The following is a 24192-nucleotide window of genomic DNA, read 5'->3' on the forward strand; positions in this document are numbered from 1 at the left end:
CCATTCTAATAGTTGTGTAGTGGTATTTCACTGTTTTAATTTGTAATTCTATAACAACAGATGATGTGGAACAATTTTTCCTATGCTTATTTGTTACCTGCATACCTTCTTTGGTGAGATGTCTATTAGGGTATTTTGTCCATTTTTAAATCAGCTTGTTTGCTTTATTTTTGAATCATTAATGATTTTTTTCAGTTACTGTTGACATGAAATATTATTTTATATTAGTTTCAGGTGAACAGCATAGTGGTTAGACACATATAATTCACAAAGTGATCCCTCTGATTAGTTTAGTATATATGTAGTTATTATCATATTATTGATTATATTCCCTGTGTTGTACTTTACATCCCTGTGACTATTATTTGTAACCACTAATTTGTACTTCTTAATCCCTTCACTTTTTTCACCCAGCCTTCCAACCCCCATCCCCTCTGACAACCATCAGTTTGTTCTCTGTATCTATGAGTATGTTTCTGTTTTGTTTTTTCATTTATTTTGTTCTTTAGATTCCACATATAAGTGAGATCGTGTGGTATTTGCCTTTAGCTGTCTGACTTATTTCACTTAGCATAGTACCCTCAAGGTCTATCCATGATGTCTCCTGTTTGCTTTCTTGTTGTTGAATTTTAAGAATTCTTCATATACATTGGGTAACAGTCTTTTATCAGCCACGTCTTTTGCAAATATTTTATCCCAGTTGCGACCTATCTTATTCTCTTCACAGTGTTCTTTGCAAAGCAGAAGTTTTTTTATTTTAATGCAGTTGGTGTATCAATTATTTCTTTCATGGATCGTGTTTTGATGTTATATCTAAAAAGTCATGCCCAAGGTCATCTAAATTTTCTCCTATGTTGTCTTCCAGGAGTTTTATAGCTTTGCATTTTACACTTATGTCTATGACCCATTTTGAGATAATTTTTGTTAAGGGCATAAAGTCTGTGTGTAGTTTCTGCCTTCAGATCCTTAAGATGCCATTAATGTGTGGAAAATGTTTTTTTTTGTACAATTAAAAATGATAGGCTTTAATTCACATACATTTATAAAGTTACTCTCTGATGTAAATACATTTCCATGGAACAGTAACATTCAGCAAGCTAACCTGATTAAGTTCTTATGGGAGACTCTGTTCAACATTTCCAGAATATTGCCTGTGATGATAATGTTGGAAAAAGGGATCCCAAGAGAACTGGGATTTTGCTATGCTAGCTAAGCACTAAGCTTTTAGTACATGGTCTTATCTCTGCTGAATACCAGAATCACCTGGGCCCGAAAAGAGTGGAAAATCGATGCAATAGGTCATCCTTACAGTTAGAAAAGGATTCAATGCAGTTTCACCATTATTTATTTATTTATTTATTTATTTTTTAGGGAGAACTGTTGCCCCCAGAGAAGCTACTCAAAGAACCAAAGTCTAACTCAGATTTTTTTGATGAGAACTGATGTCAAGAAAATTACCTGAAGCACTAAACCCCTTTAGGGCTGAACAAAAATATGAAGAGAAAGACAGGCAGAAAAATATAAAGGAATTTTTCATTGTTAGTGATGCTGAAAAGTCCGGATATAAAGATGGGTCTGAGTGGCCACAAGGGTCATCTGCAATCCAAAATTATAAGTAAGTATTATAGATGCTATGAATGGACAGGAGCTATGAGGTAAGAGACGCAGTTTTGTGTATCATACATTTGAGGAGAGGGCATAACTTTTGATACCGTGTTTCCCCGAAAATAAGATCTAACCAGAAAATAAGCCCTAGCATGATTTTTCAGGAGGACATCCCCTGAACATAAGCCCTAATTCGTCTTTTGGAGCAAAAATTAATATAAGACCCGGTCTTATTTTCGGGGAAACACAATATAATCCATGTGAAGAGTGGGGAAGAAAGGTGTCAAGAAATAGAACACAAGTAGGCAGGAAATGTTGCCAGTCCAGTTTAGGTTGGTGATCGCTAATCTGCTCTTATTCTGTCCCTAACTTTCGCTGTCATCACAAGGCCTCAGGAAAGCCAGTTACCAGCCTAGGTCGTTGTTTCACAAACACAATCAAGTAAACATTCACTTCTTTATCTGTGATGGGAAGGAGCAAAGTTGTGCCCCCGGAGTTCCACCCATCCCATAATGCTCTCATCATTAGTAAGTCCTGGGACAGGAGGCTTGAGAGTGGGAAGTAAGTTTCACGAGGCAAATTCCTCCTGCTCACAAACACTTTGGTGTTTTTGCAGACGAAATATATCCTTACAACAAGAATAAGAGGCTCTGCATCCCAGCAGCATATTGACTATGATAGTTTCTTTCAGGTTAGAAGACATACTAGCACTATAATTGATGATATTTTTCTAGCCCTCAAAGCAGTATTTCTCAGGGCGTTGGGGACCTTAATGAATGCTGCCTGATATTTTTCTTCTCCTGCTGTATGTTTCCTGTCAGATTTCCTGCTGCAGCATTTTGATTATTTCTGTTTTGCAGCTTCCTCCTCCAAATTGCTTTTTGGGGCGGGGATCTGCAGGGAGATCAAAGTACGGTTCGTAATCTCACAGAATGATTCAGGGATTAGAATCCTAATACTGAGTCCCTTGCTTATACACCTGCTTAGCTTTGCCATATGAAACTCTGTTCAAAATGCCCAGTTTCATTTGCGAGGGTAACACAGGACAGCAGACAACCATCCATTAAAACTTGGAAACGTCAGCTATCCTTTGTTGCTTGTCGTCTGACATAAGCATTAAACTTTTAGTACAGAGTTCTTACCACAGATGAATATCAATGTCACCAGGGGGGTTTTAAAATATAAACTTGAGCCTTATCCTTAGAGAATTGGTCATGGGTATGTCCAAAGTTCGCTTTTTTTTTTTATTCCCCCAAGTTTTCCAGATGGTTCTTACATGGGGTCAGGATTGATATTCACCGTTCTCCCAACAGAGAAAGTTTGGGCTTACATGAATAAGTTGTAAAACACTTCGGAAAAGAGTGCAAAGTACTGATCTAAAATGCTTTAAAAAACATTCTTCCAAGATTTGCTAAATTAAGAATGTCCAGTAAGGAGAAAAAGAAAAGGTGGATTACTAATGTTTAGGATTGGAGCAGAAGGGGAGGGAGAATGGAGAGTTGGTGTGAAGGTTCTTCAGAGTCTGAAATGTGCATGCAAGATTTCTACATGAAGCTCTCCATAACAGGGTTTCAGAAAAATTAGGTACATTTAAAGTCACTTCTGATATTTTGCAGGTCCCTTTAACATTGCACTTGGTATGAGTATAATTCAGCGAAGGGCCTGGGAGGCAGTACTCATTTGCATGCCTGATCCTTTGGTGCTAACAGAGGTCAAAGCTTTGGAATACTTCCTCTGTGGGTATGACTAAGCTGAAATACAGATGAGTTTTTTGATTTTTGAAAGGTAGAGCACAGGCAGGTTATTCAGAGTGGCAATATCCTGTTCAGGGACTGATTAGTTGGCCGGTTTGGATTCTGGGCTGGGTCCTTTCTACTACCTCTGGGAGCCATCCATCGTTCAGAGAAGGTAAAATGGTCTTTATGGTCCATGCTCTTTTCCTAATGCCACCCCCTCTGGAATTATCCTGTCCCTTGGGCCTCTGGTATTATTGGATCTTCAATTTCTTCCTCTCAACCTGTGTGCCTTCCCTGTCTCATTGTTTCTGGGTCTGCCACAACTTTGAAGGTTTCTGACGGCAGTCACACAAGCAGCATCTGGAGCTTTCAGTAGCGTGTAAAGTTAAAGCAGGAGTTTGGCTTAAGGCAAATCCCCCGTGAGCTGTGGAGAATGCCATTCATTGCTAATTCTTGCTTCTCTAAACCCGTAGGAAATAAATATGAGTCATACATCTAGAGGATAGACCTCTGAATCCTGAATGGTGGTTTCCTAATGTGGGAAATCACCCTTTCTTTCCCCACCTGATACAAAGAGCCATTTTAATTTACCTTTGAGGCAGAAGGGAGGGTGACGTCTTCCCATGGCCCCACCTGCCCCCTCCCTTTTTTTTTTCTTTCTTTTTTTTTGCTGTTGCAAAGGGAAGAGAGGCTTCTGGAGCACACATTTTCCCAGTGGAAGGGCTTTAGCTAAAGAGAAAAGCCTGCTAATGGTATACTTAATTCACATGCATTGTAAGGACTGTTTCCTTCCGCTGTTAGTGTGTGGTCCATTAAGGTCTGGGTCCAGAAGCAGCCTCACTCCTGGTCACTCACTCAGGGAAGCATAGCCTGGGGAAACGCCAATTGCCATCCAGCTCTGCCGAGTGATCTGACTGTCAGAAGAGTAATGAACTGAAGATTTGAGCATACACAGTTGTGAAAATGAATTTTCATTTAGTTTCAGGTTCATAATATCTCTGTTAATTTCATCATTGTTTCAGTTCAATTTTCAGTAAGATTTTGAATGAATTATTTTGCTTTACGGTTGGGTTAATACACCGTTTATTTATTTATTTTTAAATAAAAATGCCTAAAAGCTACAGTGTTTCCTGAGACCCTGAAGGACATGTAATCTTCTTAGGGAAGATTGGATTCTCCCGGAACAATACGATGTACCATAGTGACTTTAATCCTAAAACCTCTCCAAAACGGTCCCTGAGTGGGCAAGGCACCTTGGGATTATCTATCCCCGGTATTTAGAGGTCTCCCGTGTTTATCGCTGCCAGCTTTGCATTATTTGATGTCTCAACTAGTCTTACCGTCCAGTCATTTTCTGGAGCTTGTGGTTATTATCCGAGTCCATTGTTCAATTTTATGGAACTCTGCACAACATGGAAAAAATTCTCAAGTTTGAAGTCAAATAACTGTTTGGGTTCTATTTGCCACTAACAATTTGTGTGACTTTGGACTAGTTGAATGATATTGACAATCCTCCATTTCTTCATTGTATATCAGAATTAGTATGATTACATGAGATTACTGTATTTAGAAGGGCTAGCATAGAATTGAGCACATGATATTGCTTCTCGGCCTTTTGGCTAAGATCAAGTGTAGAATTGAGCACATGGCAAGAGCTAAATAAATTGTAGATTTTCTTATTACTTCTACAACTATTAGGTTGGTGCAAAGGTAATTGTGGTTTTTTTGCAATTATTTTTAACCTTTGAAACCGCAATTACTTTTGCACCAACCTAATACCATGCATTAAAGTGCTGAGGGTGGCTATTGACTGGAGAGGCATAAGAAGCAGCTTTCTGAAATGACAGTGTTGGGGCCCAGGGTGGGCCACCCCAACATATGCCACAGTCCCATATTGATTATTTTAAATTAAAGTTACTTGAAAAGCAGCCAGTGCAAAAAGAGCACTCTGACCCTTCCATGTCCCTCTGAAAGCAGGAAATAAGTCTCTGCTGTGAAAGGTACCCTCCCTGGACCAGTAGGTAAGGAGACATTGTCATCACCATAGCCAGAGAATTCAAGGCCAAGAAACTGAAATAAACGAACCTTGTTACTTCTTGACACATTTACCACCCTAAGCCTAAATTTGCTTAGATTCTTCAATAATTAAGTGCCCAAGCCTACATTTCTGTGTCCTGTCTATTCCTTACAAATTTATTGTTGCTATGTCTAAAAAATATAAAAGCTGCATGCTTTGGTGATTTCTTTAGGTCCTATTTGATGAGACCTCTGTATGTATGAATTAAATATGAATCTTTCCTCCCATTGATCTATGTGGTGTCAGTTTATTTGTTGGACAAGCCAGAAGAACTAACAAGGGTAGGGGGAAAATTTCTTCTCCTACCCCTGCCCCTTGCCAACAACAGGTATGTTCTATGTCTTGATTTATGTGATAAAAATGCTCTACACCTGGACCTGAGTCATTTATTTACGTAAAAGTTCACTGAGCCATAGACTTAAGATTTATGCTCCCACTTACTTACAAAATATGTTCTGTGGAAGCAGTTTATTATCCTTAATTGCTGTGACTTCAGAATCTTCTTCAACATTAACGTGATCATCTTAATAAAACTGGTATATTAGTAGAGTATATAAATATATACCAGTGCAGTTAGAGAACCATGTATGTGCCCGGAGAGATGAATGAAAAGGTAGTGGGTTTAAAAATTATAACACGTAGAGAACAGGATTTGAAGAGCTTCCGGACTGGTGAACACATGGAGATTTGAGGAGAGTGTGTGCTCAGAGAGGTCATGGAAGTTCTGAGCCCAAATACCTTGCCCTATATCTCTTCCATCTGGTTGTTCCTGAGTTAGATCCTTTTATAATAAACCAGTAAATATGGTAAGTAAAAAATATATATAACATGTAGTTTGCTTAGATTATAAAAGTATTATACCGTATTTCCCCGAAACTAAGACCTAGCTGGACAATCAGCTCTAATGTGTCTTTTGGAGCAAAAATTAATATAAGACCGATCTTATTACTATAAGACCTGGTTAATATAATATAATATTATATTAATTTTTGCTCCAAAAGATGTATTAGAGCTGATTGTTCAGCTAGGTCTTATTTTTGGGGAAACAGGGTATTTTCATTGTAGAAAATTTGGAAAATGAAAACTGAAAACCTGCAAGCAATTCCACTTTTGAGCATTTACTTGAAAAAAATTCAAAACACAATTTGAAAAGACATATGCAGCCCTATGTTCATTGCAGCAGTATTTACAATAGTCAAGATATTGAAGCAATCTAAGTGTCCACTGATAGGTGACTGGATAAAGAAGATGTGGTACATATATATAAACAACAGAATATTAGTTGGCCATAAAAAGAATGAAATCTTGCCATTTTCAACAACATGGTTGGACCTAGAGGATATTGTGCTAAGTGAAATAAATCATAAGAGAAAGACATATACCATGTGATTTCATTTATATGTGGAATCTAAAAAACAAACAAAAAAAATGAACAGGCAAAATAGAAACAAATTCATAGATACAGAGAACAAATTGATGGTTGCCAATTGGGAGAGGGGTTCGGGGTTTGGGTAAAAAAAGGTGAAGGGATTAAGACATACAAATTGGCAGTTATAAAACAGTCACAGGGATGCCATAGGGAATACAGTCAATAATATTGTAATAACTATGTATGGTGTCAGGTGGGTTATAGACTTACTGGGGGGATCACATCATAAATTATATAAATGTCTAATTATCATATTGTGAAAAAAAGACACTGAACGAGGCAGTTAAATCGTGATCGGTAGGAGAGAAAGTTGTATTGCCTTAGTATGAGGTTAAGTATTCCAGTCCCAGTAGACACTACATTTGGAGCAAAATCTAATGCAAGAGTCCAAGAGGAGGAAGTTAAAAAAAATCAAAATTAAAAAGTGGAAAATACATATTCATTATCTTTCTAAATTCACCAAATCTTTGAAATGGGGCTTACAAACAAGGGTCTTGAAAACAAAAGGACTAAACTCTGATCCTGGTTCTACCAATTATGAGTTGTAACTCAGGATGAGTAATTGCACCTATCTCAGCCTCAGTTTCCTTAAATAAATATTTTAACAGTGTTAGATATTTTTGAAAAGCCTTTCCTTTACAGTTCTGAGATGGTAATCACCAGTGGTGATTTATTCATGCTTCTAAATACATAGAAATATTTGATTTGCTCTCCCTAACAGAGGGTTGGCATATGGAAATTCTTTCTTTCTTTTTTTTTTTTTAATATGGTTCTTTTTTTTTAAGATTTTTTTTTTTTTTTTTAATTGGGGAAGGGGAATAGGACTATATCCAGGACTTCATTAGGGAAGAGTGTGTTTTTCCCAGGATCCATCAGCTCCAAGTCAAGTTGTCCTTTCAATCTTAGTTGGTTAGGGAGCAGCTCAGCTCCAAGTCTAGTTGCGGTTGTTCAATCTTAGTTGCAGGGGGCACAGCCCACCATCCCTTGTGTGAGTCGAACCGGCAACCTTGTAGTTGAGAGCACACACTCCAACCAACTGAGCCATCCTTCTTTCCCGGAGCTCAGTGGCAGCTCAGTGGCAGTTTGTTGTCTACATTCTAGTTGCGGAGGGCGCAGCTCATTGGCCCATGTGGGAATTGAACCGGCAGCCCTGTTGCCCAGAGTTCACGCTCTAACCAACTGAGACACTCGTCCGCCCAGAAATTTCTAATGACTTCTACCTGTTTCCCCTATGGAATTTTAGGAACTACATGCACTTCAGGTTGCTATTTACTATAAAGGACTGTGATCATTCTACCCATCTTCCTTGAGTTTGTTCATCCAAAACATGCTATTTACTCCATATGCTGTGGCCTCTCTACTGGATTGACTACCCATACCCTAGCTAAGCAATCATTATGCTTTATCTGTGATTACTGCATGAAGGCCAGGGACAAATAATTACTTTTTGAGAGCATGAGACAAGCAGACTTTGGTCACTATGTTAGGACTGAAGAGTTTTCTAATTAGACTCTACTTACTTTAAATTAAACCTTTTGTTGGTTACTAAAATTTAGAAACATAAAAGCCAAATTCTCTTAAGATGGAGACAGAGTAATATCATCACCTATTATTTGATTCTCTGGAATACCGTTACCTTGCAGAAAGTGCCCTTTTCTTTATCTACATATCCAACCCCAAACCTCTTTTCATTCAATGCCCTGCCCAAATTTTTCTGTTGCCTTGAATTTTCTTGTTTTTCTTACTTCTTCTCCAAGTTCACATGAATCTTGACCTTTTTTACTTCCTAATGGTTTTGAAAATGAAACTTAATTAGACACCCACCACATGCTGATTTGTTTGTGCATGGTACAGGCGGGCATGGGAGTGGGGAGTGGCGGATAGGGGTGTTATTTAATAGATCAGAGCTTTCTGAGTCATGAAGCCCTGGACTAGAATCTCAGCTCTAACATTTGCTATGGGACTTTGGGCAAGTTACAGAACCTTGCAGAGCTGCATTGTTCCTTCTGTAAAACAGTGAAAACAATTCCTTTGCAAGCTTGTTGTGTGGTTTAAATAAGATATTCATCATATCAAATGCCTTGCTCTAATAAGTATTCAGTTTTATTTTTCTACCTTTCCCTTTCCTAGTTGATTATGTTCTTCTCATAAAATAAAGCTTTGGTTAAATAGGGATGTTAGCAACACTGAAAACATTTTGGAAAATTAAATGTCATAAATTTAGCATAAATCCAATACTAGGTCCAGAGAAGTTTGGAGCCCAGTTTCTAAAAACGTCACTAAATAAGGTTTGCCATGTTCAATCAGGTTTAATCTCCTGCCTTGTTGTTGTTGTTTATATTTATCTGTTTACTTATTTATTTACTTACTTAAGTGACTGTTTTCTCATCTTTACATAAGATATTTTTGGTAGTTATTTTGTTGTTCTTGTTCTTGTTAATATTCAAGTTTCATCTCAACTCCTTCCCTTCTGTTAAAAACTAAGCTGGTTGTGGATGAGGCATCATTAAGGTCTGTAGAATGCAGATTGCTCTGTATCTATTAGCAGAGGTCTGAATTGCTGACCTTACAAGGAAGGTGGCATGAGTCAAGTGTAATTACAATGGTGTTTTGATAGCTTCTAATGGAGTGTAATTAAACATTGCTCACCTAGTATTCTGATGTTAGTTACATTCTTTTTTGCGTGAGGTTACTAAGTTTCCCCAAATGCCCAAAGATAGTATCTGGGTAAAACCCAGAGAGATTAGTTGCAAGGAGTAGATATCTACATTTACCTACTTTAGGGAATTCATTTTGATGCTAGTCGCAGGGATTAATCAATTTTGAAGTTTGACTCTGTAAGAGCTTGACTCTCCGAGTGGTCCAGTAATGTGATAATGTTTCATCAGCACACTAAATTCTGTTTGTTCTAATTCTAGCTGTGATGTTATGTAGCATATTGTTCAAGGGTGCATTTTCTTGCTTACAGGAGCAAAGCGGGCTCTTTTGAAACTGTAACAGTGGCAAATGGCTAAATCTCCATCGTTACTTGGCCAGAATGTTTATTTAGTCTTTAAATCTTTTACCTCTTCAGTCACAAAAGGCCATCTCCCTTGTCGAGAGTTTAGAAAACCACCAATGATTCTGCTTTGGAAAGTTATTTTATTTCCTTTTGAGGCAGCTAGTCGAGATGGCTGGTGAAGCCATGGTTACAACAGCTGATCACACTCGGCTCATGCTAAGTGTTTCTAGACTACATCTGCTCAGGTTGTTGAAATATATGTTATGGCTTGCAGAAACTTCGCCATGAAGATCACCCTTTTCTGAATGCACTCTACTTTTCTGACGACCTTCCAAAGCAGAGCAGCTGAGAACAGTTTCTCTGCAGAGCCTGAGCAGGGCAGTGCAGTGGGGATGGCTGCCTCCCTTCCCCAGCAATAGCACTGACACGAGGACTCCGGTTAAACTGCCACCTCACTGAACTGACAGTATCACCTGTATGCTTCATTTGTTTATTTAGCTCATCCTATTACTTGTTTTTTAAGCCAAATCTATCCCAGCCCTTCCTAGACAGCTGACTATTTTTTAAGAACCAGAATGAAATATTTTATCCTAAACTATTTCAAATCTTTTCTTGAGTTACCCTAGATGATATAATAAATAATGAACTCTCTGATTGTCAGTGTATGTCTTAGGTATTCCTCACACGTACACAGCATCCATGAATTTAATATGCTTGTCTTCTGTGTTCCCTCATGTCACTGATGAGCAAGTTGACTGGAATGCAAATAAAACTCACTCATGGAGGGTGATTGTTTAGCCTACTTACTGGTAATGTCCTTTTTTTATTCATTCATTCATTCATACATTCACTCACCCACTCCATCTACATTTTTGAAAGTCAAGTTATATATCAGAGATTGTGTTATGTGCTAGGAACATGAAGGAATAGAAGATAAGTCCTGTAACCCCAAGAAATTCACAAATGAATAGGACACAAACAAATGAACAAAATATTACGATATTATGGATAAAGAGTAGCTAAAAGAGTATAAAGGAAACATTCCTACAGAGCACACTTCTCACTGTTTTTCTCTTTCCAGTAAACATAGTACCGGACACAGAGAAAGCACTTAATGCATATTTTCTGAATGAATATGTGCTGCCCTTTATAATAAACATGTCATTTGATTAGGGAATTTTCTTCTTCAGGGTCAACTTTAAATCGTTCACATTTTTTTGAGCTATGACATGCAAACATCCCCACCAGCACTGGTGAGGGGTGTACCATCCTTTTGCCAGAAACTGCTGTTATAAACAATGGTTCTGTAAACCAAATTCAGTCAATGCCATCTGTGTGCCCAGGATATCTACATTGAATTTCCTCCTTTCTTTTCCAAAAGCACAACGTTTAACTGGAAAAAGACATAAAATATCACCTGTGCTCTGAGATCTTTACATTTCTATCCCAAACTTCAAAATGATAAAGGATGCATTCCAGGAAGTTCTTTTACTTGTTTTCCCCTAGAGTGATTCCTTCACACTTTATATTAGTCAAGTGTTTCTAAGTACAAGTAACAGAAACCAACGTTAGCCAATTTAAGAATAAAATGACTAGAAATGAGAGTGGATACATTACCAGATTGAGAGGAAAACTTCAGAACCAAGCTTGACATATGGACAAAGTAATGGAGGCCAGGTATCAACCAGAACCACAGCCAAAACTGTGCCACAAAAGCAGTAAAGTGCTGAGCAGTGGATCACAGTTCTTACACCAACCACTTCCATTGGACACTTGCCTGTGTTGTGGTCTGTCACTGCTGCCCCTGGAACTTCAACCCGTTGCTGGTTCCACCTACCACCAAAACCCTGACAAGGATGGACACTTTGACTGGCCAAACCTGGTCACATGCTTATATCTTAGTGGCAAGAGGATAAACGTAGTCTCTTCCATCCACTAAGTCTTATAATAGAAGGTTTCCTCAAACATGGAAAGGGATTCAGCTGCTGGATTGTCCAAGGTGTGGGAAGCAAAAGAGAAATGTTTGCTATCCGTCTATATTAAGTAAAGTATGCAATAAAGAAAAATGGAGATTATAATTTTTGGCAATATAGTTCCAGAACACAGCACAGAACAGAATGTTTCAGAACAAAATTATCCTCCTTGGTTAGGCTAGGTATCAATATAACCAATTCTATATATAACTCCCTGTCTCTCCCCAAAGGGTATTGCTACACATCATTAAGAGTATCTTTTCCTTAAACACCATAACATGTGGATTTTCCATATGTTGTGGAAAACTGTGGAATCTTCCATGGAAGAGGCACATAATTATGTTACAAATATTCTATTTTCATTGTAGGAAATAGAGAGGGTACAATTTTGCAAATCAGGTGGATAACACCTGATTCCACCACACTCAACCATAGATATCAGTTAATGGCCATCCTTCTAGATATATATTTCCATGTATGTCTTGTGCCTCTGTATTCACAACACAAAGTGAGTGTGCGTCACTATGTATGTTTATGGTGTATATTATACTATCATACAATATACTGGTTTAATCCTGATATTCTTAATTAACAATTTATTAACTGAGAAAATATTTTCCTTGTTAAAATTTCTGTATTGCTTTTATAAGAATAAATTATTTCTTTTTCTTTTTTTGTTCGTCTCTATCATTTTTTAAATTTGCCTACTCTTGAAATCTTTTAATTTGCCTCTGACTCCTCAGGGGAAAAAATACAATCCTTTCTGTATTTTTATCTCCTATGATCTTTGCATCCTGTCTCTGGGCATTTTTATTTTCTTGAGAGGTAGTACTTAAAATCAGGTAAGGAAACCAGTTGGAATTTTCACATAATTGGTGAGTTCCTAAGGCAAGAAGACAAATATAACATATTTCCCTCAATGTTCATACCTCCGGGGTATTGAGATGGACTCTCAACCTTCTTGTTAACCAGCAGTAAACCCATCCTATCACTGCTGCGGGAGTAGATGGGTTTTGACACCACAAACCCTTTTGAGTTTCGAGTAGGCCAGACACTCTAGAAAATGCGTTTTCCTTGCCCTCTCCACTCTTCTCTCACTAGACTGTTAATAAGGGCTAGCTGACTTCCATATGTGAAAAGAGAGTGAGTTGAAGAACACCTGTTTATACTCTAGCAGGATAAGATTTTTGAGATAGAACAGAGAAAACAGAAGGAGAACGTGTGCCGGCATCAGGCAGATCTAAGCTTAAATCCCAGTGCTTCTGCTCTACAGTGTTGTAATCAGTAAGATACTCAAATTAGCCGAGCCTCCATTTTCTCATCTACAAAATGGGAATAATAATACCATAGGGCTGCTGTATGTATCCTGCTGACCTCATAAACCACAATCCATATGCAGTAATATTTATTCCAAACAATGTTAGCATATAATGAATATGTAGAAATGCACTCCTGGCTATTTCTAAAATTCTGTCACCTGTTGCTCACTTTACAGTTTTTCATACTCTGGGTTCTCCTAGATAGCTAATTTTAAAAATAAAGAAAACAGTACTTACTTCATCTTTGCCTTATGCTAAGCATACTTGGGGTAGCTTGAAATGAGTTGTATTAAAACCAAAACCCTTCCATCAAATTATGCCTACACAATAATTCTCCAAAATATCAGCTGTATCTATCCACATATAGGATATTGAAGATTTGGGTTTCTCTTTCTCTCTTTCTTTCTTTCTTTCTTTCTTTCTTTCTTTCTTTCTTTCTTTCTTTCTTTCTTTCTTTCTTTCCATTCATAACAGCATAACTTAATAATAGCAATTGTTTGTATAATAGTTTAAGTTTGCAGTCATTTTGTGTGACCTTTTTTGATCATCAAAATAATCTCCCTCTCTCCTCTCTCTCTCTCTCTCTCTCTCTCTCTCTCTATATATATATATATATATATATATATGACAGTATTAGTATTTCTTCTTCTTCCTCTCCTCCTCCTCCTTCTTTTTCTCCTTCTCCTCCTTCTTCATCCCCATATTATAAATGGCTAGACTAAAGCTCTATCAATTAAAAGACGTATTTGCGATCACACGAAAGATTGATCCCCAAAGGATGTGCCTGCTGACACCAGTAGTCATGCTTTTCTCATGAAGTTAAATGCATCCGAAGAGGAGGATATGACTTAAATAATATCAATCTTCTGTGTTTCTGTTTACCTTTCACATTTGGAAAAATCATAGATAGATAGGTAGATAGATAGATAGATAGATAGATAGATAGATAGATAGATAGATAGATGATAGATAAATAGATAAATAGATAAACATAGATACATAAACACACATGTGCGTGAGATTGTGTGTGATACATTCATGACTTTTTTGTTCATTTGCTAAATATATGTATATATATATATTTAATGATAGGTGTCTGCATGCCATGAGTGCTCATCTATTCTCTTCATTCACCTTCATTTCTTTGAATTTACTGTTTTAAAATAATTCAAGTAAAGCCAACAGGGGTCATTCTCTGTGACTTTGAAGTGACTACTCTATACCAAAATCTGTGCTAGGAACTTAGTATTTAAAGATACATAAGACAAGATCCCTGACTCTGAGAACTCAAAGTCATGTGAACCACTGTAAGTCTAATGATGTTCTCCTGTAACACAGTACTTGTGCTTATTCATCCAGGAGAGTAAATTTGGCCTGCGGGAGTTGGTTAAGGCTTCACTGTGAATAAGGCATTAGAGCTAAGTGTGGATAAGAAGGCACAGCCTGGGGAACAGACCCATATGTTTTATCAGATTCTCATAAGGGTCCATAAACTAAAGGAATTTTAAGAAGTACTGATTTTGGAACAAAGAGAAGTGGTAGGACTGAAGTTAATTAAATAGATTAAGACTAGAGAGTTATTGGTTTATATCTCCCATGACAAAGTCTAGACTTTTTCTTCATTGTAGTGAGAAGCAGTCAATGTGTTTTTGAATAAAATGACATGATTGAGTGTGTGTTTTAGAGACCCACTTGTATTAGTAACATGTTTTTTAAAAATCCACATTTTAAATTTGCATATATCTTGGAGCATGCTAATTCAGTTATTCCCTTTCACCCAACAACATATTTGTATAGATATGAGATTCTACATCATGACTCTGCACATTCACGACCTCTAGATACTTATCAGAATGTGATGTTTGATTCATCACATTAATTTAGGATCACTGAATACATTCTGTTTCTCTAAAACTGAAAAGAATTAATACAGTTAGACATGATATGTTGAATCAGTTCACAGGAATGTCTTCTTGGTCTCATTTAATCCCAGTAGGATATATCTGCTTCATGTGTTTCTAATGAGAACTTCTTGTGTCCATAAGTTGGTTAATGAGAAATGGCTTACTTACACTCCTTTGTTAGTTTCATGTAGATGTCTTTATTTAACAGTCGTATATGTAAAAGTAAATGAAATTAAAATGTGTTTCATCAAAGTTAACATTAAGAACATAAAAATACTTCCAGGGAAAATATAGTGAGTATTAAGCACTTATTATATGTAAGACATATTAAGTATGTTATTTAAGGAGAAAAGCAGAGGCAATAGGTAGTTTCTTTGGATAACAATCAATGTATAAAATTAGAAAGTTTGCTTTAAGACATATAAGACATACTCCTTGTATTGCCCTCATAAAAAATGTGTCACATATTAAAAAAAAATAAGTCTTTTTGTTTTTCATTTGGCACCTAGAGATGTTAAATCTAGACAACGATAATAGTATCAGAATCTGCCTATGAACCACAGCAAGTGTGATACTGAAGAAACTTTTATCCCTCAAATTCCACTCTTTCCCTGGAATACCGCTCAGTGGATCACATGTAACCCTGATGGCAATTGATACAGTCATTCATAGCCCAATCTACCATCTTGGGACCTCTGTATTGTTTTCCTGATGTCATTTCAAAAGTTGTGGACTGACTGAAAACCGTTTTGTCATTGTTTGCCTGGCTTAACCATGTAGAGTATTTCTTAACAAAGAAAGAGTATTCTGTTTCTTCTTCTTCTTTTTTTAACTTACATTTCTTCGATTATTTATTTATTATTTTTTAAATTTAATTTTTATATGACTTTTAGATTTACAAAACAACGTAATGATTAGACATTTGCACCCCTCACAGAGTGATAACCCCCCTCCCAGTCTACTTCCCCTCTGACGTCATATATAGCTGTTATAATACCATTGACTATATTCCCTATGTTGTACTTACATCCTGTGAATATATATATATACAAGGATATATATGTATACAGAGGGTGCATTTTAAGAAAGGAAAAAAGCTGTATTAAAATTGTTACACTCAATACGTACCAATAACAAAAGATGAATACAAGTCACGTTTGACTTCTGCAATTACAAGAGGTGCTCAAAGTGGTTACCATCAGCATCCAGACACTTCTGAATACGGTGAACTACTGCTTGAGCAACGTTGACCAAAGTGTCCGCTTGTATGCATTTTTTTGGTACCCCCAGTATATATAAAAGCTTTGGAGTTAGACTCAACATTTCCAATCCAGCTCATAACATATCAGCTTTGTGACTGTTAAAAATGACTTCTTTCATTCATTCTTAGTATTCTAATGTGTAAAACAAGGATGATAATCTACTAATATCACAGAGTTGTCATGAGGATTAAAAGAAATAATATTTGCAAAGTACTTCATGCAATGCAAAATAATTATCTGAAGTAGAATAAATAATAAATGTTCAATATAATAATAATTATTATGTAACTAAAGATATTAAAATATACTCGCCTATCTATGAAAAAATTTACTATTAGCCTGAAATTTCATCTTTAAACATGTATTTTTATGTTACTAATTTATTTATTTGTTCTGAGAGGATTTATTTATCCCTTCTCATTTTCCTGCACTGAGGATACAGTGATATTCAAAACAGACATACAATAGTACTTTTCCTATGTAACTTGCAAAGTGGTACAGGGAATGGCATAATAATTACATAAATATCTGACTATAAGTTATGATAATTGACAGAAAAGAAAGAATAAAGGTACTAAGAGAATATTTAAGAGGAAAATCAGTTCTATTCCGAGATACAGTCACAAATATGGCATACCCCATGCAATATTTGGGACCTTCTTATACTGACAAATATCTGAAATATTTATCGGAAACAGTTGTTTATTTGAAATTCTGGGCATCCTGTCTTTATTTGCTAAATAAAGTTTACTGGGCATCCTGTCTTTATTTGCTAAATCTGGTAACCCTAATCTAAGGTTCAGGAGAGACTTCTCCCAGAAGAATTATCTACCGAGGTGAGAACTGAAGAATGAGTAAGCACTGACAAGGTAGAGCGGGTATAGAATGATGGAGCTTTTCTAAAGTAGAAGTGACAGAACTTGCCAATATCCTGAGGTGGGAGAGAGCATCAGTGCCTTTTCAGAACTTACGGTGTGGTACAGGTGGATCTCAAAGAACGAGAGGAGAGATGGTGTTTCATAATGCTAAAGATGTAGGCAGGCTTAGTTAAGTAAGGTTCTTGATCCATACCTGACTAACTGGAAATCACGAAAAGGTTTTAGGCAGAAGAGTAGCATCAGACTTACATGTTAGTCACAGGAAACTTTCCAATCTCGTCTTCTAATATCTCACTTTTAATACACAACTCTTCTCGGCAGAGTTGCTCCAGTGAGCACTTACTGATGAGCTCCAGCCTCCACAAAAGTCAAAGAAAAGGCACTAAATATGGGAACATAAATAACCACTTAGGGCAAGCGTGTTCAGGTGTTATAATGAGAAGTGTAAAAGTACTAAGTTCTGGAGGTGAAATGACTGTCTGGGATGAGTATTATGAACAACTCTGAGATTGCTGTAGGTAAATATTTGTGGTTATACTTATATTAGTTTCACTGGGATAATTGCCTGGTCAAAGGGAATGTACATTTGAAAGACTTTTGATATATATTAGTCAACTATCAGGTAGTTATTTTTGATGTAAAATGGTGTGAGAATTATGTAGGGATGCTTTTCCCTAATTTAGTTTATGAACAACATTTTTCTTTACTACTTAGTATCCAGTAACAACTAACATGAAGAGTTAGAGAAAGGATAGGTTTTCAAATCACACTGTCCTGGGTTTGAATTCTGTCTCTGCCATTTTTTTCTCCTAATACTGAAGGAATTCCTCAGCTTAGTTAAGTTCAATCTGCTCAGTTATAACATAAGGATTATCTCCCTCCTCCTGTAGCCCAGCTCACCAGATTATGGTCAATAGTGAACTATATTTAAGTTTCTACCATGTAATAAGAATATTATGCTAGTTACTCTTATATCTGCCAGTGAATAATCATTTGTGATTTAAAAAAATATATTCAGACATGAGGACAGTAAACTGCCTAGATAAAACTGCCAGATAATCCAAACATCTGGGGTCTGATGGATAGAAAAAAGGAGTGATGCTGAATATAGTTACAGAAAGTTCACTTTATTTGAAAAACAAAAGCAAAAAACTCATAACATATGAAGACATAGTCACTCAATGTCCACCACACAAGGCTGTCAAACTTACCTACCAAGGAAAATAATTAACAGATACATCTCTATGCTATACATCTGCATTATGTATCACTCAATGAAGATTTGCTTTTGAATCAGTAGAGAAAGCAGGAGTTCATGGAGAAGTTTGTGTTTTGTAGCAGTATTAATAAATGCTATCCACCCTCTAAGATGAGGCCTGCCGAAGGAGTCATGGCATTTGTGATATGACCCTCTTCTGAATCAGTCAGAGAAATACCAGAGTAATCAGAACAGACGTACCATTTCAGTGACCATATCAAGAAAAATGATGATTTAAAAGCTGAAGCTGATGTAGAATAATATTGAATGTCAACTATAATTAAATACTACACACACACACACACACACACACACACACATACACACACACACACACACACACACACACACACACTGGAATATCTGCATTAAGAAAGGATAACTTTGTAAACTCACTGTGTAGCAATGAGTTATGACTTCTGATTATATATTAGAAAAAAACTATTTGAAACTAAAAAAGCCTGCGTTTTATATGCTTCCTTTTTTTTCTAAATTTAAGCAGAGTCTGATTTTTCCTAAAACTGTTCTTAATACGAGTTTACTTGAGGTTACCAATAGCTTAGTATTATGTTAGTTGTTTTTTCCTGCCAGAGACCTTGGTTGGAAAAATATTATTGTAGGTTATTTGTACTTGGCTATTAAAAGGAAGAGGTATTGCCCGTTGCCTCGTGAGAAAGAACTAGAAGTGGTTGTCAGAGTTCACTATTTATCCTTTAGAGTTTGTTTCATGTCAATTCAACCTACATAAAGCAACAGGCATTTCCTACTATAAATTGTTAGTAGCAGTTTTGCACATCTTGAAACATGAGACTTACTCAAGTTTATAACCTGAAAATAAGGCATCCCGTGATAGAGAAGCTCACAACTCCACTGCTGCGTCACACTATATCCTAGAGTTGGTGTGGAATGTTATTTTCCTGAGTGTGCATATGTTATTCACTTAAAGCAATAATAAATGATAGGTTTAGAGTTTATATGTGGGGAAAATATCCATTTTTTTCTATGAGTAGTGCATCCTGGTACTAAAACTATTTAAACATGTAATTAAGATCTGGTCTCTTGCCAAATGTAAATGTAAGCACTTTTAGCTTAGTTTGAATAAACTTTACCTCATAGTTATTTAATTATGAAGGAAACATTGAGAGAGAGAGAGAGAGAGAGAGAGAGAGAGAGAGAGAGAGAGAGAGAGAGAGAGAGAGAGAGAGATCACAAACCTCTTGCTGAGCTGAGGGAGCTAAGCTAGTTAAAACCGTGTCTCTAATAGAAAGAGAATGTCCTGAAGGGTTTCACAAGAGAATAGCAATTCATAAAGAGAGGTTTATGGCAGGTGCACTTTCTGTATTCATATGCCTTGTGGTTTTTATTCTATGTGGCAACGTGTTATGGACACTTACAAACAGGTATGGTCTGAGACATGGAATTAAATATGTCTAATAAATAAGAATTCTGCAGTCTCAAGGACCATAGTAAAAATAATGATCATTTATGTGATTTTTCCACACTAGGATAAATTATTATAGCCAATTATAGAGATGCTTGAGTTTCAGAAAGGCAACTGTAGAGGTATTATTATTCCACCCTCTCTTCCTCTTTTTCCATATCTGAAGGGATAGAGAAAAACGTATGTGGTTTTTGAAATACATCCCTCGCAAAAAGAGGCATAGTTTGCATTTCTTTTTGAACTTCCCTCAAAATTGATAAAAAAATAAGGAGAGAAATTCTATAATTTGGGTAGGAAAATGAAGGTAAACATCTTATTCTAAGAGTCAATAGTTTGTTTGAAACTAGTTACCTGGTGCCATTTATTTTGCAAAGAGTTGTCTCCATAGCAACACAGAAACCTGCCCCTTCCAAGAGAAAACAGGTTTAAAGCTACTATCAGCTGTGAATTAGGTTATGGGGGCATTATTACATAGGAGAAAATATTTGGGGTTAATACTAGAAGTTCAACACATCAACATTCCCCAATTTGTCTGGGAAAGATTGTTAGATTTAGTATAGCCTAAAAACACCTGCAATTTAGGAAACAATAAAGTAGTTAAGAATTCAGCTTGCATTGCAAAATGTTAGCACAGGAAAGCGTGCTGGAAGTAACATGAAAGACCCAAGTCTATAAACATTGGCAATTTTAGGCTCTTGCAGTTAAATATTTGCTGTACAACCAGCCAAATTACCTTTTAAAATATATAAGTGCAAACACTCCTTCACTGGAGGATTTAATAAGTCAGTTCTGATGTTGGTAGAGTAATGATCCATGAATGATGTATTTTACGAAAAATCTTAAGTTTTAATGCTGAGAGCTAAATTTCTATTCTGGAAGTTCATTAGAGATTCTGCCAGGCTGAGAATTAAATAACATGACATGGCTTGCACCTTATTTGTTTATAGAGCATTGGATATATTTATATATTTCACTTAGTTTCTCCCTTTTAAGATGCATGTGAAATACAAGGAACAAAATGTGGAAAGAGGGTGGAGGAGGAAAAATCTCCCACAAGACATCCTTTACTTTATTCTCTGGGTCACTAACCTGTAAGTGGGGAGGGGAATGGTAGATGAGGGTAAACAGGGTCAAATATATGGTGATGGAAGGAAAACTGACTGTGGTAAACAGTCAGTTTTGGGTGGTAAATGCGCACAATGTGATATATAAATGATGTATTACAGAATTGTACACTTGAAACCAATGCAACGCTACTAACCATTGTCACCCCAATAAACTTTACTTATTTATTTATTTTTTTTACTTAGGGCCACCTGTCTTTGTTTATGCAACCAAAGGACCTCTGAAGCTATGCGGCACTGAATTTTGCTGGAGCACAATAAGTTGCCTGTTCACTTAAATAATATGGAGCACTCAGCATTTCACTTGTCTTTTCCTTCCTTCTTTCTTTCTTCATCTATTTATTTGTAAAGGTCTTAGTATGTAGCAGGACCAAGGTAAATCCTGCCTTAATAGTGTCCATAGACAATTATCAATAGACAATTATATCCATAGACCAAGGGTATCCAACCTGCGGCCCGCAGGCCAACTGCGGCCCGCAATCCATTGTTAATTGGCCCACAGCAAATTCCAAAAATATATTTAGTTCACTTAGATAAACCAGGTGAGGCAATACGTCCTTCACCTCGAGTGAGTGGCCCGGCTGTTTGTGTATTTTACCGCATACGGCCCTTGGTAAAAAACGTTAAAAAAAAGTTTGGACAGCCCTGCCATAGACAATTTGGAGAGGCAGGCAAGTAACTACCAATTGAAAGTCAGTATGATGTGTGCTATCTTAAATTTCTAAAGAGGATTCGGTGGGAGTTCAGAGGAAAGAAATTTAAATCAAGGTAATGATGTGAGGAAATTTACCAAGGGAAGGCACATTTTACCATGGATTGAATTTTTTTAAAATATCTTTTAAAAAGATTTAATGTGTTTCCAGCAAGAGAAATAGTACAGGCAAAGGCATGAAAAAGTAAACACCATGAGACGCAAGCGGTAGAATACGTCTAAACCCAAACCCAAATAGCATCCATGTTATGAACTAAATGTGTGCCCCCCCCAATTCATATGTTGAAATCCTTTTTCCCAATGGATTAATCTTTTTAGCCAATACAAAAATTGTCTTAGCTTTTTTGTATTGCCAAATGTAAATGTGGCATCAGGAGTATCAGGAGGTGGGGACTTTGGGAGATAATTAGGATTAGATGAGGTCATGAGTTTGGAATCCTCATGAATGAAATTAGTGCCCTTACAAGAATATGAGAGAAAGCTTGCTTCTCTCTGCTTCCCACCATTTAAGAATACAATGAAAAAATGGCCACTTTCAACTTTAAAGTTGCCTCTCACCAGATACTTACCCTGTTGGCATCCTGACGTTGGACTTGCAGTGTTCAAAACTGTGAGAAATATATTTCTATTGTTTAAGAGCCACCAGGTCTTGTGTTCTTTGAGAGCAGCCTGAACGGACTAAGACAATCCATGACCTCTTGATATTTATGAGTAGTATTTTGTATATAGCAACTTTTTGCTTATTATGTTGCCTCACTTTGTGGGTTTTAGTATTTTTGCTTAATTTTTATATTGGCTAAAAAGGCATATTACAAATGAAAACAAAACCAAAAACGTGTATTGTACAGCCAAGAGATACACATTTGTCCATGAACTCCTGTGTCCTCCTTTGATTCAAAAGCAGATCTTCATTAGTGATGCCTAAGGTAGGTGTATACCCTAAGTGATATACCTGTTTTCTTTCAGATAGGTAAGTTGGACTTTGTATGCTTATCATAGAGTGACTGTACCTGTACAGGCTATGAGATTTTTCTTTTGTCTTTCAATTAAAGTGAACTACCCATAACTATTTTCAGCTTTACAACTAAACATGTGTAGATTACTCTGGGAAGTGTTCTGCCCTTATGTTCTGAATATGTTTTTAAAATTATAAAGGAGTATTAATTGGAGGCTATAAAAGTAACTAACATAATGTTATTATTATATAGTTAAAACTCAAACTATAGTGCACTGACTGCCTCCAATAATACAATAAGTTAGACCGAGGGCAGTATGCCCTACCTTAAAGGGAAGATCTGGGAGTCACATCATAGCGTCTTGTGTGTCTGTGTGTGTGTGTGTGTGTGTGTGTGTGTGTGTGAACTCACGTATATTTTTTCTGGAAATCAACATGGATACTAGATTCTTTGAATATTGATTGATTGATTGAGTTTAGTTATGAAAGTGCTTGATAGATATTGGCTTGTATTAGTTTCAGTACCTATTAGGCATTCTATTAAGATAAGAAATAGAAAGGGGAGTAAGCAAAAGTTGCTGCTCTGAAGGAGCTACATGGAATTACTTGGCAGTTGACCTGATTCCAAGTTGAAATGTTCTTGCCCTTGTCAGGATCTCAGATATTCCTGCTTTGTTGAAATAAATTCAGAACACATTTTTAATAACGGCAGCTTAAGTGACAGTTTCCAACCCTCTTGAAAACAGAAAGCTAAACTCTTTACACTGGGAAAGAAAAGAGTGATGATGTAGCAGGCAGGAGAATCACAGAGGGCCAGAGAAAGATTTATCTTGCTTTTTACTAAATTTGGATAAAAGTTCAATAGGAATTAAACTTGTCCTCTAAGCACACCACGGGGAATTACGAAAGACAAAGCTAAGCTATGCTGAATTTGGCAGCTTATTTATTTTATGGATTTCTATTCAGAGAGGGACATGACCAGTAAGGCACGTGCCACTGTTTCTCATCTATTTTGTCTCATTTTGAATGTGTAGATCTCACTGCCTATATCTTACTGAATTGAAGTTTTGTGATCCGCCAGAGTTAGTGGGAGTTTGAAAAATAAATTAAGTTGTACTTTTCAGTCTCAACAAACAAAGAGAGACGATATTGTGAGTTAGATACAAGTGGCATACCTTATTCAAAATTACCATTTACTATAGGTCAATAGTTCTCAACCAAGGGTGACATTATCTCCCAGGGGGCACTTAACATTGTCTGGAGATATTTTTGGTTGTCACAACTGGGTGATACTACTGGCATCCAGTGGGTAGTGTCCTAGGATATTGTTAAACATCGTCCAGTGCACAGGCTAGCTGACTCTCGGCAAAGAATTACCCACCCCACTGTCCACAGCGCAACTGAAGAAAACCTAGTGTAGGTGACTCCCTAGATAAGCAAGAATGTGTGTCACCTGTGTTTAAGTCACTTTAAAAATGGAGGATTTCTTTCCCCCTTCTCTTTTAATTTTATTAACTC

At 36.7% G+C, this 24192-nt stretch overlaps 1 pseudogene; it reads left to right on the forward strand.

Moving 5' to 3' along the window:
* The first annotated feature begins 4940 nt into the window (after positions 1-4940).
* Positions 4941-5150, forward strand: LOC117014152 (uncharacterized; annotated as a pseudogene).
* The last annotated feature ends 19042 nt before the right edge of the window (positions 5151-24192 follow it).

Source organism: Rhinolophus ferrumequinum, chromosome 21 (genome assembly GCF_004115265.2).
Source record: "Rhinolophus ferrumequinum isolate MPI-CBG mRhiFer1 chromosome 21, mRhiFer1_v1.p, whole genome shotgun sequence".
Lineage (NCBI taxonomy): Eukaryota > Metazoa > Chordata > Mammalia > Chiroptera > Rhinolophidae > Rhinolophus > Rhinolophus ferrumequinum.